The sequence below is a fragment of the Triplophysa rosa genome, linkage group LG7 (genome assembly GCF_024868665.1).
Source record: "Triplophysa rosa linkage group LG7, Trosa_1v2, whole genome shotgun sequence".
NCBI lineage: Eukaryota > Metazoa > Chordata > Actinopteri > Cypriniformes > Nemacheilidae > Triplophysa > Triplophysa rosa.
This window is the reverse complement of record NC_079896.1, coordinates 18,773,546-18,787,312: the sequence shown is the minus strand read 5'-3', so window position 1 is coordinate 18,787,312 and position 13,767 is coordinate 18,773,546. Positions and strand designations below refer to the sequence as shown.

Below are 13,767 nucleotides of genomic sequence, written 5' to 3'. Positions count from 1 at the left end.
TGACAGAATCGTCGCGTTCACTGAATGCATGGAATATGATGACAGCAGGTCAGGTTGCAAATGTTTGACATACAGACGCTGCTTCTGTATGTCACAAAACCTACACATCACGACAGACCTCACAGGAAAGCAATCTAGGGACAGACACTTCAAAAGCCATTTGAACAGACAGGCAGCGTCCATCCACCACCAGATATGTTTACCGCAATAAATAAATAATATTGCCAAACCGGCATATTACATCAAATGGACCGTAATACACTTACTGTTTATCTGGCAAAATGTCATTATTATGTCATATACAGGTGCTGGTCATATAATTAGAATATCATCAAAAAGTTGATTTATTTCACTAATTCCATTCAAAAAGTGAAACTTGTATATTATATTCATTCATTACACACAGACTGCTATATTTCAAATGTTTATTTCTTTTAATTTGATGATTATAACTGACAACTAATGAAAATCCCAAATTCAGTATCTCAGAAAATTAGAATATTACTTAAGACCAATACAAAGAAAGGATTTTTAGATATCTTGGCCAACTGAAAAGTATGAACATGAAAAGTATGAGCATCTACAGCACTCAATACTTAGTTGGGGCTCCTTTTGCCTGAATTACTGCAGCAATGCGGCGTGGCATGGAGTCGATCAGTCTGTGGCACTGCAGCTCTTCTGCATTGTTGGGTCTGGCATATCGCATCTTCCTCTTCACAATACCCCATAGATTTTCTATGGGGTTAAGGTCAGGCGAGTTTGCTGGCCAATTAAGAACAGGGATACCATGATCCTTAAACCAGGTACTGGTAGCTTTGGCACTGTATGCAGGTGCCAAGTCCTGTTGGAAAATGAAATCTGCATCTCCATAAAGTTGGTCAGCAGCAGGAAGCATGAAGTGCTCTAAAACTTCCTGGTATACGGCTACATTGACCTTGGACCTCAGAAAACACAGTGGACCAACACCAGCAGATGACATGGCACCCAAAACCATCACTGACTGTGGAAACGTTACACTGGACCTCAAGCAACGTGGATTCTGTGCCTCTCCTCTCTTCCTCCAGACTCTGGGACCCTGATTTCCAAAGGAAATGCAAAATTTACTTTCATCAGAGAACATAACTTTGGACCACTCAGCAGCAGTCCAGTCCTTTTTGTCTTTAGCCCAGGCAAGACGCTTCTGATGCTTCCTGCTGCTGACCAACTTTATGGAGATGCAGATTTCATTTTCCAGCAGGACTTGGCACCTGCACACAGTGCCAAAGCTACCAGTACCTGGTTTAAGGACCATGGTATCCCTGTTCTTAATTGGCCAGCAAACTCGCCTGACCTTAGCCCCATAGAAAATCTATGGGGTATTGTGAAGAGGAAGATGCGATATGCCAGACCCAACAATGCAGAAGAGCTGAAGGCCACTATCAGAGCAACCTGGGCTCTCATAACACCTGAGCAGTGCCACAGACTGATCGACTCCATGCCATGCCGCATTGCTGCAGTAATTCAGGCAAAAGGAGCCCCAACTAAGTATTGAGTGCTGTACATGCTCATACTTTTCATGTTCATACTTTTCAGTTGGCAAGATTTCTAAAAATCCTTTCTTTGTATTGGTTTTAAGTAATATTCTAATTTTCTGAGATACTGAATTTGGGATTTTCATTAGTTGTCTGTTATAATCATCAAATTAAAAGAAATAAACATTTGAAATATATCAGTCTGTGTGTAATGAATGAATATAATATACAAGTTTCACTTTTTGAATGGAATTAGTGAAATAAATCAACTTTTTGATGATATTCTAATTATATGACCAGCACCTGTATTATGTCATTATTATGCACAATTACATGTGCATAATGTTCATTGAGTTGGTAAACTTAAGAGAATGACCATCTAAACTATGGGATTCCTTTTGTGCCAGTAAAAATGAACGCAAACTTTTAAAAAACGAACAAAAATATACAATGAGAAAGAAAAAAAACACTTTGATAATGAAAACAATAAACTCAGTTGCAAGAATGTGACATGATTTTCAAATAAACTGCTATTTTTCTTAACAATTTTCTAAGTTTCGTTTTTGGAAATAATAGTTTTGAATTCGCTGCTAGATTTTTCATTTGCGCTTTCCAAGTTTTCATTTACGCTTCTCAATTTTTCGTTCGCCTTTCTGGCACAAATCTCACGTGTGGGCGGGACTTATGGCCACTTTACTCTCATTGGTTAATGAGATTTGGATTGACAGCTCCCTGACCAGGAAGACGATACTGAAGACAGTGCAGCGGATTAGAAGCAATCTGTTTGCGGTTTTCTGTATTGTATTGTTTTAGTGTTTGTACTTAAATTACTTTCTTATTTTGTAAGTATATTAGCAGGGTTGCCAACTTTCACACACTTAAAAGTGGGACACGCTTCCAGGCTCTATCACGCCGTAACAACAAGCCAACGTTGAGCAAATACAGGATAGATAGCCATATTCACATGCAACTTTACGTGGGTTTAGAGGCCGTCAAGACAGCAGTGTATAATTTATAATTTCAATGATATCAGGAAAACGAGATGCCTAGTGAGTTTTGAGGAGATATACAATAAAGTGTTATGCTTCCAGTTCATATTTCTAATTTATAGATTATAATCGTGGTGGCATTTTATGTATCGTTTCTATCTTTAAATGTTTGTTTATAGTTTAAGAAGTCTCTCTTCTGCTTTTCTTTAACGTGTTTTATGTAGGTGTGTAAATACATAATGAAATTGTTGTTTGCAAGAGGCAGTCTAAATTAATAAAGCATTCTGAAGGCCTCTAATTGTGTCACCTTATGAATTTGTTTTGTTGTAGCGTTTAAAAAACATAAATGTCATTTGAATGTATTGGTAGTTTTTTATGAGGTGTACTTTCTGTGAATGTAAAGAAAGGGGTGTAATACTGTACATTCACCATGAGTTTAAAAAGAATGATACAGTACTTAACTTATAAGTGGACTTCTTTAAAAGGAGACTGTATGCAAGAGCGACATCGTCATCCTCTCCTCAGCTGGACACAAGTCACCCTCAGGTACATTTATGTAACCGAGATAATAAAATCGCTAAAGGTTTCTCTGTACAGTAACTATGCAGCAATGTTTTCATTTAGCACGTTAATTTCTCACAACCCAATAATCTGTAACGTGTCTTTATTGGATGTTATAATGCAAGTTGTTTGTTCCTTTTTAAGAAAATTATCTTAATAGGCCATAAAATAATACCTGACAAAAAATATAAAGCACACAATGAACGCGCTTAGTAAAGACAGAATTGCTACTGTACAGGAATAAAACTTTTAGTGATTTTCTTTATTATCTGAATTACATTCATTTACCTGAGGATGAGGAGGACGCTTGGATCCACACCGCGCGTGACTTACCAACTTCAAATACCAATTACTGATACTAACTAAATAAGAAAGTAGTTTTAAGTACAAACAATAAAGATAACAGCATGCAGATCGTTCTCTAAGATTCGTTGCACTGTACTGTCTTCAGTATCGACTTCCTTGTCAGGGAGCTATCAATCAAAAACTCAATAGCCAATCAGCGTAAAGCGGCCATAAGTCCTGCCTACACGTGAGAATTGTGCCAGAAAGGCGAACGAAAAATTGAGAAGCGTAAACGAAAACTCGGAAAGCACAAATGAAAAATCTAGCAGCGAATTCAAAACTATTATTTGCAAAAACGAAACTTAGAAAATTGTTAAGAAGGTGTTTGTAGAAGTGCGCGCTTTCATGGAGTGGATCAGGATAACATTCTGGATATTTTCAGCGATTAACAATTTAAATTCTGCTCTGTTTCTCGCACAAAACTGTTGTATTCCACCAGAGAGGACTGTGACTGCAACGCATTGTAATTTTGACTTTTTTTGGTATTTTTGAAATAAATAAATTTTTGTGATTGCAAAAAAAAAGAAAATTGTTAAGAAAAATAGCAGTTTATATGAAAATCAAGTCACATTCTTGCAATTGAGTTTATTGTTTTCATTATCAAAGTGTTTTTTTTCTTTCTCATTGTATGTTTTTGTTCGTTTTTTAAAAGTCTGCGTTCATTTTTATTGGCACAAAAGGAATCCCATACTAAACACACATAAAACAGTGTTCCACAGAGAGTGGAATTTATGAAAATTAAAATCTACATGCTCTCAAGTTTAGCTACTGATTTAACTTCATAGGAATTCGTCATAAAGTTAGTGAATATAAAGCCCATTTAGAGGGGTGATATGATTGGTAAAATTTTCTGTCACTTGAAAAACTGCCTCTTGTTGATTTATTATTTCTTGGTCCTTCTGTAATCTCCATAGCACGACCTCACCTTGCACAGAGCTGAAAGAACTGAAAAGCAGACTGCTCCGTGCTCTCGACTCAGTCTCACGATACTTTAAAGTCCGGGTAAAGAGAATGGAACATCCGAGCATGCAAGGCCCCTCCCCTATCACTAGAGCGCCTAGCATCAGGCGTCTGCTCAATCACTAGCTTAGGGTTGCCAGCTCTCACGCACATGCTTTCAGGCTCTCTCACGCTCTCACTCTGCCCAACTAAACAAATCTCACGCCAAATAACAAGCAAACGGCGCATTGACTCACGTGTGTTTGAATTAAAATCCTCCATAAAAATCTTCACATAAGCCTACTGGGGACTCAGGTTGAGTGATGCGAGTGGGCGTGGCTTCAGCGCCTACATCGGACACGCCCGCTGCGTTTGAGAGCAGAGAGTCCTGCTTGTTTTTCCAATATTTTGCTAACTTATTTTGTTTACTTGGATGTTTTTTCTCCATTCAAATTTGGCTGGGTGGTTAAAAACACACTTTTCTGTTGTGTGACAAACTCAGAACACACGTTTTAATGTCACTTCACCCGGACTTTAGTATCATACGCATAGATCCGGAAGGAGTAGAGCGTTTTAGGGCTGTCAAAATGGCTGAAAAGCTAAATTCGAAATTCTTTCTGAAATATTAGCAAAATTTGAATTATATTCGAATTCTAAAGGCAACACAATGTTAGAAGAAAAAATGTACTGTATTTTCTGCTATGCTCACAAGAGGGCGCAAGCGAGCGCAATAAGCAAATATAAACCAAATCAAGCACCGCATCTTTTATTGAAATGATATGACATTGACTTTTTAAAGTGCATAATTTTCAAACAAAAGTGCATAAAACTGTGTAAGTGCATCAGTAACCTGAGAAAACACGCTTCAACAGAATGTTTGTACTACATGAACACAAAATAGCAAAGCAAACTGCCATTCAGAAACAATCCGCTCACTACACATCTACATATTGTTCGTCAAAAACACCAGACGGTCAACTTGATCTGCAGCGAGTGCTGAGCGTTTTTTGTTGACAATGTTTCCATCTGATGAAAACACGCGCTCAGCTCTGACCGATGTGCCAGGTATGGTCAAGTATGTCTTTGCCAGCTGTGCAATATGTGGATACATACCGTACGATTTTTGCCACCAATTGAGAGGGTTTACTTTTCGTCAGCGGGTAGCGTAGCTTCTCATTCAAACATATCCATCTCATGCTCCAAAGCAGTGGCGTAACTTTGTTTTGAAAAGTGGTGGGGACAAAGACGACACAAACAATACTTTAATAAATTGTTTCTGTAAGAACTCGTTGGGAATATTTATGGACGTCACAAGCGCGAAACATGTAGGTGACTCCTCTAGAAAACAGTATAAAATCTGCACTGCTTTGTCGACGGCTTCAGTGGTGTTGTAACGTTAGTGCGAAAGACGCGTGACAAGTAATATTGACACTGCCGTGAAGCAGGTTCGAATCCGCTGATCTCACTATTCTAAATTTTCACATCACATATCAGATCTGCTTCCATTTGTTTTTAAACTATATCATGTTTTCATCAATATATAATTTAAAGCATGTTGTGCTTTATTATATGTAAGGATGGCTGTTGCCGTACGTAATTAAACGTATTAATTCGTGATGAAACAAAAACTACTGAAACGAATGTGTGTTTTCCCCATGTTAAAAATTTGGTGTTTGACAACCCCCTGCTAATAAGGACAAACATTCAAGTATACAGGCGAAATTGCCTGATAGGCTACAAATATACAACAAACTTTCTAAATTTTGTATTGAACTCAAAACCTTTCTTACATTTTGTCTATTCCAATCTGAAACTGATGGACGGAGTTAGTATAAATAGCCTCTGCTTACAAAGCGGGCTACTTGCACGGTAAATAGACGCTCCGTATTTTATATTTCTTACAATAAGTGGTGGGGACAAAACTGACTTTGGCAAAAAGTGGTGGGGACATGACCCACCCATCCACCCGCAAATTACGCCTATGCTCCAAAGCCTTGATGCCTTCTTCAGCACTGCTTGCCCATGGCAGACAGCGCAGTCTTTTTTCTTGCGTCTGGTTGTACATCAGCGCGCACACTTTTTGACTCTTCCATTATAGTTGTTAACTCTGACAATATCTTCGCCCGTGCTTGTGTTTTCTGTTCCTCTGGCAAATGGTTTAGACGGTGGAATCGTGGGTCTAAATAGCTTGCAGTGTTAAGTAGCATGAAGGCCTGCTTTTCATTAGGGTAACGGCTTTGGAGATCAGCTGCGATTTTCATTTCTTTCACTGCCGAGCTGTCATTAGAATTTGGTTGGAGCTGCCTTACAAGAACGTGTTGCTAAGGAAGGACAGCAGACGCAGTCGGGTATTTGTCTGTTGACAACGCCTCTGTGGCAGTCTTGAAAGGTTGAAGAACGTTCTTAACCTGTAAATAAACAATCTGATTAATTAAAAATAATAAATAAACCAAATAAATAAAAAATAAACCGAAATAAAATATACAAAAATATATATATAGGCTATATATATATAATAAAATAAATAATTTTCATTTAGTATAACTTTATTTAAAAATAAATACTATAAAATTAAAATGAAACCAAAAACGAATTATTAATCCGTATCAGTATAAACAATAATAGTATATAGTATCTCAATGATACAAAAGTAACACAGATTCTTACCAATTCCATCAGAACCCATTAGGGCTGTCACGATTATTAAATAATCGTCTCATCGCGATTGTTTCACCTCATCGCGATGGTTTCAGATCATCGCAATTATTGCACATCTCTATAGAAGACACTAGGGGGAGCTGTAGTGCATCTGCATATTGTATATTTTATATTGTAACTAAAGCATGGTAATACTTGTAAAATGTACCACCACAACACAATCACTTTAAAAAAAAACTAAAGCATATACCATAAAAATAACCTGCAGTACAATTTAATATTATTTCAGTGTGAAAACCAGTTTACCAAAATCTCATTAACATAGAAGTAAACTTTTATTGTAGTCTTGCAAGTGAGAAAAAAAACAGACTAGAAGCTTTTCTATGACTGATAGCATTTTAATGGGGGCTTCAATTCACTCCTGATCAATTTACTTCATTTACAAGTATTTGGCGAACGTATTATTGACAGGTAAAAGCCTAAACCTCAAGTATGATGACCCAATTTTTTCCTATGTATTTCCAAGAAAAAGAACATAGTCTTTATATTCAGAACAATATGGTCGTTTCAAAGCTGAATAAAAAATGTGTGAGAATTAAAAGTCAAAGCTCAAAAACAGACAATTAATCATCATAATCGCAATGATTTATTAGACAATTAATCGTCAGCCAAATTTCATAATCGTGACAGCCCTAGAACCCATTCACTTGTAGTCAGCTCCAGATGAGACATCTTCTTTTCAAAGATTACAGCGGCTACAGGTGCTTGCTGCTCCAGGGCTCGATTGATCATGTCATATGTGCTGTTCCATTGGGTGGGGCAGTCATTGATGAGCTTGTCCAATTTAACTTCGAGCAGTTTTTGTTTCTTCTCAAGCAGGTAGCTATCAACAGCTGACTTGCTGAAATGGGCAGCGGTCATCTTCAGTTTGCTAATCGCCATTTCAATAGCTCGAACACCACGAAGCCCCTTACATTCAGCTAGATTTAGTGTGTGCGCCAAACACGGAATGTTCACTCTTTTCATATGGCTCTCAACTGCCTTCACGTAATTCCCAGCATTATCAGTAGTCACTGATATCACAGACTCCAGTTTGATTTCAAAAGCACCAAGAATTTGCAAAATGCATTCACTCACATTTTCGGCGGTATGCTTTTCTCTCAGCTCTTCTGTTTTCAGTACATAGTTTTTGATTTCCCAGTCATCTGATATAAAATGTGCAATGACTGTCACATATGCGTCAGTGCGTAGAGAAGTCCATCCATCTGTTGTCAAGGCCACAGATCGATTGTTCAGTAAGGCTTTCATGCTCTTGGCAGTGCTATCATAAAGCTTTGCGATGCGATTGCTCACTGTACCCCGAGAAGGGAAATTATACCGTGGGTTGAGTGCTCGAACAAAGTTTTGAAAGCCTTCGCCGTCCACGATACTTATTGGGCGCATATCTTTGCAGATTAATTCAGTAAGTTTTTGGGTGATTTCGTCCTGTTTTGCTGAAGGTAGAGGCTGTGTGGTATTCGTGGTGTAAAACGAAGTTACCCTGGACTGCTTTAATGCTGGCCCCTCGTCATGACACTCTCGAGAAAACTCCTCGGGATGACACGATTGCATGTGCGTTCTCAAGTTAGATGTTGTGGAGTGATAAAGCAGCGGTTTCTTACACAACTTACAAATGACATTGGTTTTGTCAATGATATTACCTTTGACACTCCAGAAACCAAAGAAACGCCACACAGCACTTTTAAGATGTTTTGGCGTAAGCAAGATTCTCTCCGACTCTGAGTCCTCGCTCTCTTTTTCCGCCATTTTATCACATTAATGCACCCCGCACCGAGCTGAACTGGATAACCTAACAATAAACAAACAATAAACAGTTACGTCATCATCATGACTTGCGCTCCTCTTGACACAGCAAAATTCGAATGCACGGATTTTGCATTCGAATATGCCCTTTTTTAAAAAATTCGACGAATATTCGAAATTCGAATTTTTTTTGACAGCCCTAGAGCGTTTATATTTTTTATAGGAAAACCCTATGACTTTTATTAAAAATAATAATATTTAAGAATACTATTTAAAACTTTTAATATTTTTTTTACCACAATTTAGGTAATCACAGAGGGCCTGGATAGTTGGAAAGTTGATGCTAGTTAGGGCTGTCGCAATAAACCGACGATAAATATCACGTGATTTATGCACAGCTTTTGAGTGAAGTACGGGAAAATGCTGCTGCATCCGAAAGCCAGAGGGCGCTCTCGTGCGGAAACTCCAATTACGCACTGCAGAAGAAGACCATAGGAAGAAGACCGCGGTCTAGAATCTACGAAATGCCTATGGACATCTTTTTATCACTGTTACTCAAGCCTCATCAGGTATTTTTATGATAATAAAGTTTATTTATAATGATCATGTTTGACGGGTGTTGCTTTTTCAAATGCACGTTATAAGCGACTCAAACTCGCACTGCTTTTAGATCGAGCAGCATTTCCTACTGATCCCAGAGACGTGCTTCACGGACAAGCTACGCATTAAAAAAAATATCAACACATTGCATATCACAGCCAGCTTGATTTCAATAGGATTTAGTGGTATCGCGTTAAATTATCATGCAGCCCTAGTGTAAGCAAAATTTCAGTAGTCGGTACCAATACCAGTAAAATTCCACAGTTCTCGGTACTAATACATGCTAACTGAAAAACAATTTTATTAATAAAGCTCATTGTTAATATAAAAAGCAATGGCATTTTGTGTTCATGAAGTATACAAGTTAATTGTTGCTGAAACTGTTGTGTGCTCACTGGGGTCTGATGAACATCCTCCTCAGTTTGCTGCTGTATAAGACAAATAGAATAAACTTAAGTAAGGCAACTGACTGAACATACGTCAGGGCTGCCAACTTTTGAGTTCAGCTTGAAGTGAGATTTTTGGCCCGCGGTGGGGGGGGGTTATTATGTTGTACTTCTTACATTAGAAGTATTGTGATAACAATTTCATCACTTTCATTAATTTTACGTGAACTGTCCCTTTAAATTTTGAGCACAGACCAGACAAGAGCTGTGCCCTCCGGAGGTAACATTTGTCTACAGCATGCGTCATCGAGGTTGTCTCATTTTAGTTAAAAACATTATAAAATTAACATTTATTTCTCTTAAGACGTAATCATTGTAATTTCATTCTTACCTTGAAATGTAAAGGTTGCCTTTCTGAAATAAAACCAGAAATAATGACGTATGTGTGTTCATGACGTATGTGTACATTACATGAATCACGTAAATTACATATTTTCCATTTAAAACAGCGTTTTGTAGTTTGCATCAGTGGATACTACTGCTAAACATTTCTATTGTTAAAAAATGGTAAAATATTGAAAGTTTAGCATCTAACGTCTTGCGTTGCACTGGTTGCACTCGTACCTTAGCTGTCTTCTTTGATTTGATTGGTCACCACACCGGCTCTTTAAACATTAACTCCGGCCTTCTTACATTTGATTGGCCAATGGCCACCTTATTTTAACATTGAGGTCCACTGCTAGACCTCTGAGGAAAAAAGTTTGCAGCACCAAAAACTACAGATAGGCTTTTAGGCAATTCTATCTATCACAAATTTTATTACACACCATAGAAAAAATGGCGGGTGCAATCCTGCATGAGAAAATGGATGTGTGGCGTGAGAAAACAGTCAATTGCGTGAGTGTCACGGCGAATGAGTGAGGGTTGGCAGCGCTGACATACATGCATATGCAATATTAAAACAAACCTCAGTTTTTATGCTGCATTTACACAAGATTGCTTACATTAAGGTAACTGTACATTAAAATAATAAATACAACAGATACATTTTTCTTGAATTTAAATTTATCTTTTTAAACCTAATAGTTATCTATCCAAGAAATACACATTGCTAGTCATACATCTATTATTTTCAAGCACATAGATTTCGGATAAGCCTATATAAAATAGGTACTGTAAACCCCATCATGTCCTCCCATTTATTTTACACCATTACAGTTATAAAAGCATTAAATGGTTAGTAAGGATACTTGACTGGATTAGCATTGGCTCTAACAAATTAATACACAAACAGGGACATTTATTATATTATATTTATAATGTAACCTTTAACGTAACATATGATACAACATTCATTATGCAAACGCTATCAAAATTTGTAACTTACCGCTTGAACTTGTTCAAATAAATCCGGATGTTTCCTCCTTTCACAACAAAACTAAAATCTGAAGTATTTCTGTGCGCATCTCTTGTACCAGAAGTATAAAAATTCACTTTTCAAACAGCTGTAACTTTTGAACCCATTGATCTACAGAAATTCTTATATACAAAAACTTCATGCATGTCATTCCACTCGTCATGCTCTTCGCATTCAATGCGTTGCTTTAAGCTTCTGCCAATTACAGTAGCAGCCATCTTGAAAAGTACAGTATTGTGTTTTTTCGCTACTAGTACTCAGAAATATTGACCGATTGTCATGAAAATTGGCTCAGACAATCTTTGGACTGAGCTGCACAGATATGATGCCACGGAATTGTGATTTTCACCGTTGTTCAAAAGTTATGAGTTCGCAAACTTTTCAAAGTTGACCCAAAAATGGATTCGAAGATGTATCTCGACCCTTCTTCGATCTATCGGTACGAAACTATGTACGCTTCATCGACACCTCGGACTGGGGGACGGTGCCAAATTTGGGAACAGCGCCGCCTATGGGTTGCAAGATTTGAAAAATTGCTGTTTTTGCACGTAACTTTGGATATGTGTGTCAGAAATTGAGATTTCGGTGTCTACGGGTTCCTCGGCTCATGCTGCGTCATATAATTAGGATTCTGTCACGATTGGACGAACGGCCTGTCTGCCATTTAGAATTTTGTCCTAAATCGTAATATCTTTTGAATTGTATGATATACATGTTTCTGCTCCAATTTTGGTACACGAAATTGAATTCCAGTCCCGGGCGTACACGTGAAGTTTCAAGACAGCGCCACCTAGCGTTCATGAGAAATGACGCTTTTGACATAATTGCTGTTCAATAACTGTTGAACGCTTTATCTGAAATTTGTTTTCTCCTGGTCCGTGCCGATTCCATTGATGCCTCGTTTGTAATTTTCTAACATTCGGTTCATAACTTGTAAAGCATATGAAAAACTATTTTTCGCTGCTCATTTGTCAAAAGTTGTAAAAAAAAATTTAAGCTCAACTCGTATGATCTTGGGACCGAGCCGCACAGACATGGCCGAATGATTTTTTTTGTGGCAATTTTTCGAGAAATACCTTTTTAAAGTTGACAGTGCCTGTGACATTTTATCCGTCTCGTATTAAACTCTTCTGACTGGATGTAACGTTTTGTGCATTACTATGCAAATAATCTTCTTGAGTTCATTCCCACTTATGCTATCTGTTTCTCAAATACCTTGTATTTCTGTTATTTCTACACTCTCGTTTCAGCCCCTTAGGGGATTGGCCCATGTCAATGTTTGAAGCTCTGAAAGCTTTCCTCGTGATCCTGGGTCGAGCACGTCAACTGAGTGGCACACCTGATAAACCACAAGCCTCAAGTCTCTGAGGTTGTTGGATCAAATCCTGTGTGGTGCGACTGAAACATTTACAGACATGCACAAATTTGTTGGTACCCTTACAGCTCATTGAAATAAAGCTTCATTCATCCTGAAGAGTGATTTTGAAATTAAAAGCTATTGTATCATGTATACTTGCATGCCTTTGGTATGTCATAGAATAAAGCAAAGAAGCTGTGGAAAGAGATTAATTATTGCTTATTCTACAAAGATATTCTAAAATGGCATGGACACATTTGTTGGTACCCCTTAGAAAAGATAATACATAATTGGATTATAGTGATATTTCAAACTAAATAGTTTCTTTAATTAGTATCACACATGTATCCAATCTTGAAATCAGACATTCAGCCTATTTAAACGGAGAAAAGTAGTCACTGTGCTGTTTGGTATCATTGTGTGCACCACACTGAACATGGAGTTGCCTGAGGAGCTCAGAAAGAAACTAATAGACAAGCATGGTAAAGGTAAAGGCTACAAGACCATCTCCAAGCAGTTCAATGTTCCTGTGACAACAGTTGCGAATATTATTAAGAAGTTTAAGGTCCATGGAATTGTAGCCAACCTCCCTGGGCGCGGCCGCAAGAGGAAAATCGACCCCAGATTGAACAGAAGGATAGTGCGAATGGTAGAAAAAGAACCAAGGATAACTGCCAAAGAGATACAAGCTGAACTCCAAGGTGAAGGTACGTCAGTTTTTGATCGCACCATCCGTCACTTTTTGAGCAAAAGTGGGCTCAATGGAAGACCCAGGAGGACTCCACTTTTGAAAGAAAAACACAAAAAAGCCAGACCGGAATTTGCTAAAATTCATATTGACAAGCCACAATCCTTCTTTTTAACAGAATGTCCTTTGGACAGATGAGTCAAAAACTGGAGCATTTTGGCAAGTCACATCAGCTCTATGTTCACAGACGAAAAAATCAAGCTTTCAAAGAAGTGAACACCATACCTACAGTGAAACATGGAGGAGGATTGGTTATGTTTTGGGGGTGATTTTCTGCATCTGGCACAGGGTGCCTTGAATCTGTGCAGGGCACAATGAAATCTCAAGACTCTCAAGGCATTCTGGAGAGAAACGTACTGCCCAGTGTCAGAAAGCTCTGTCTCAGTTGCAGGTCATGGGTCAAAATCAAAGTCTGATTTCAATTAAATATGGAATAAACAATGGTGGCTTCCA

General features: G+C 38.0%; 1 protein-coding gene across 4 annotated transcripts in view; it reads left to right on the top strand.

Moving 5' to 3' along the window:
• The window catches only part of rptor (regulatory associated protein of MTOR, complex 1), a 162,794-nt gene that overhangs the window by 842 nt on the left and 148,185 nt on the right, over positions 1 to 13,767 (top strand). The window lies entirely within an intron of this gene.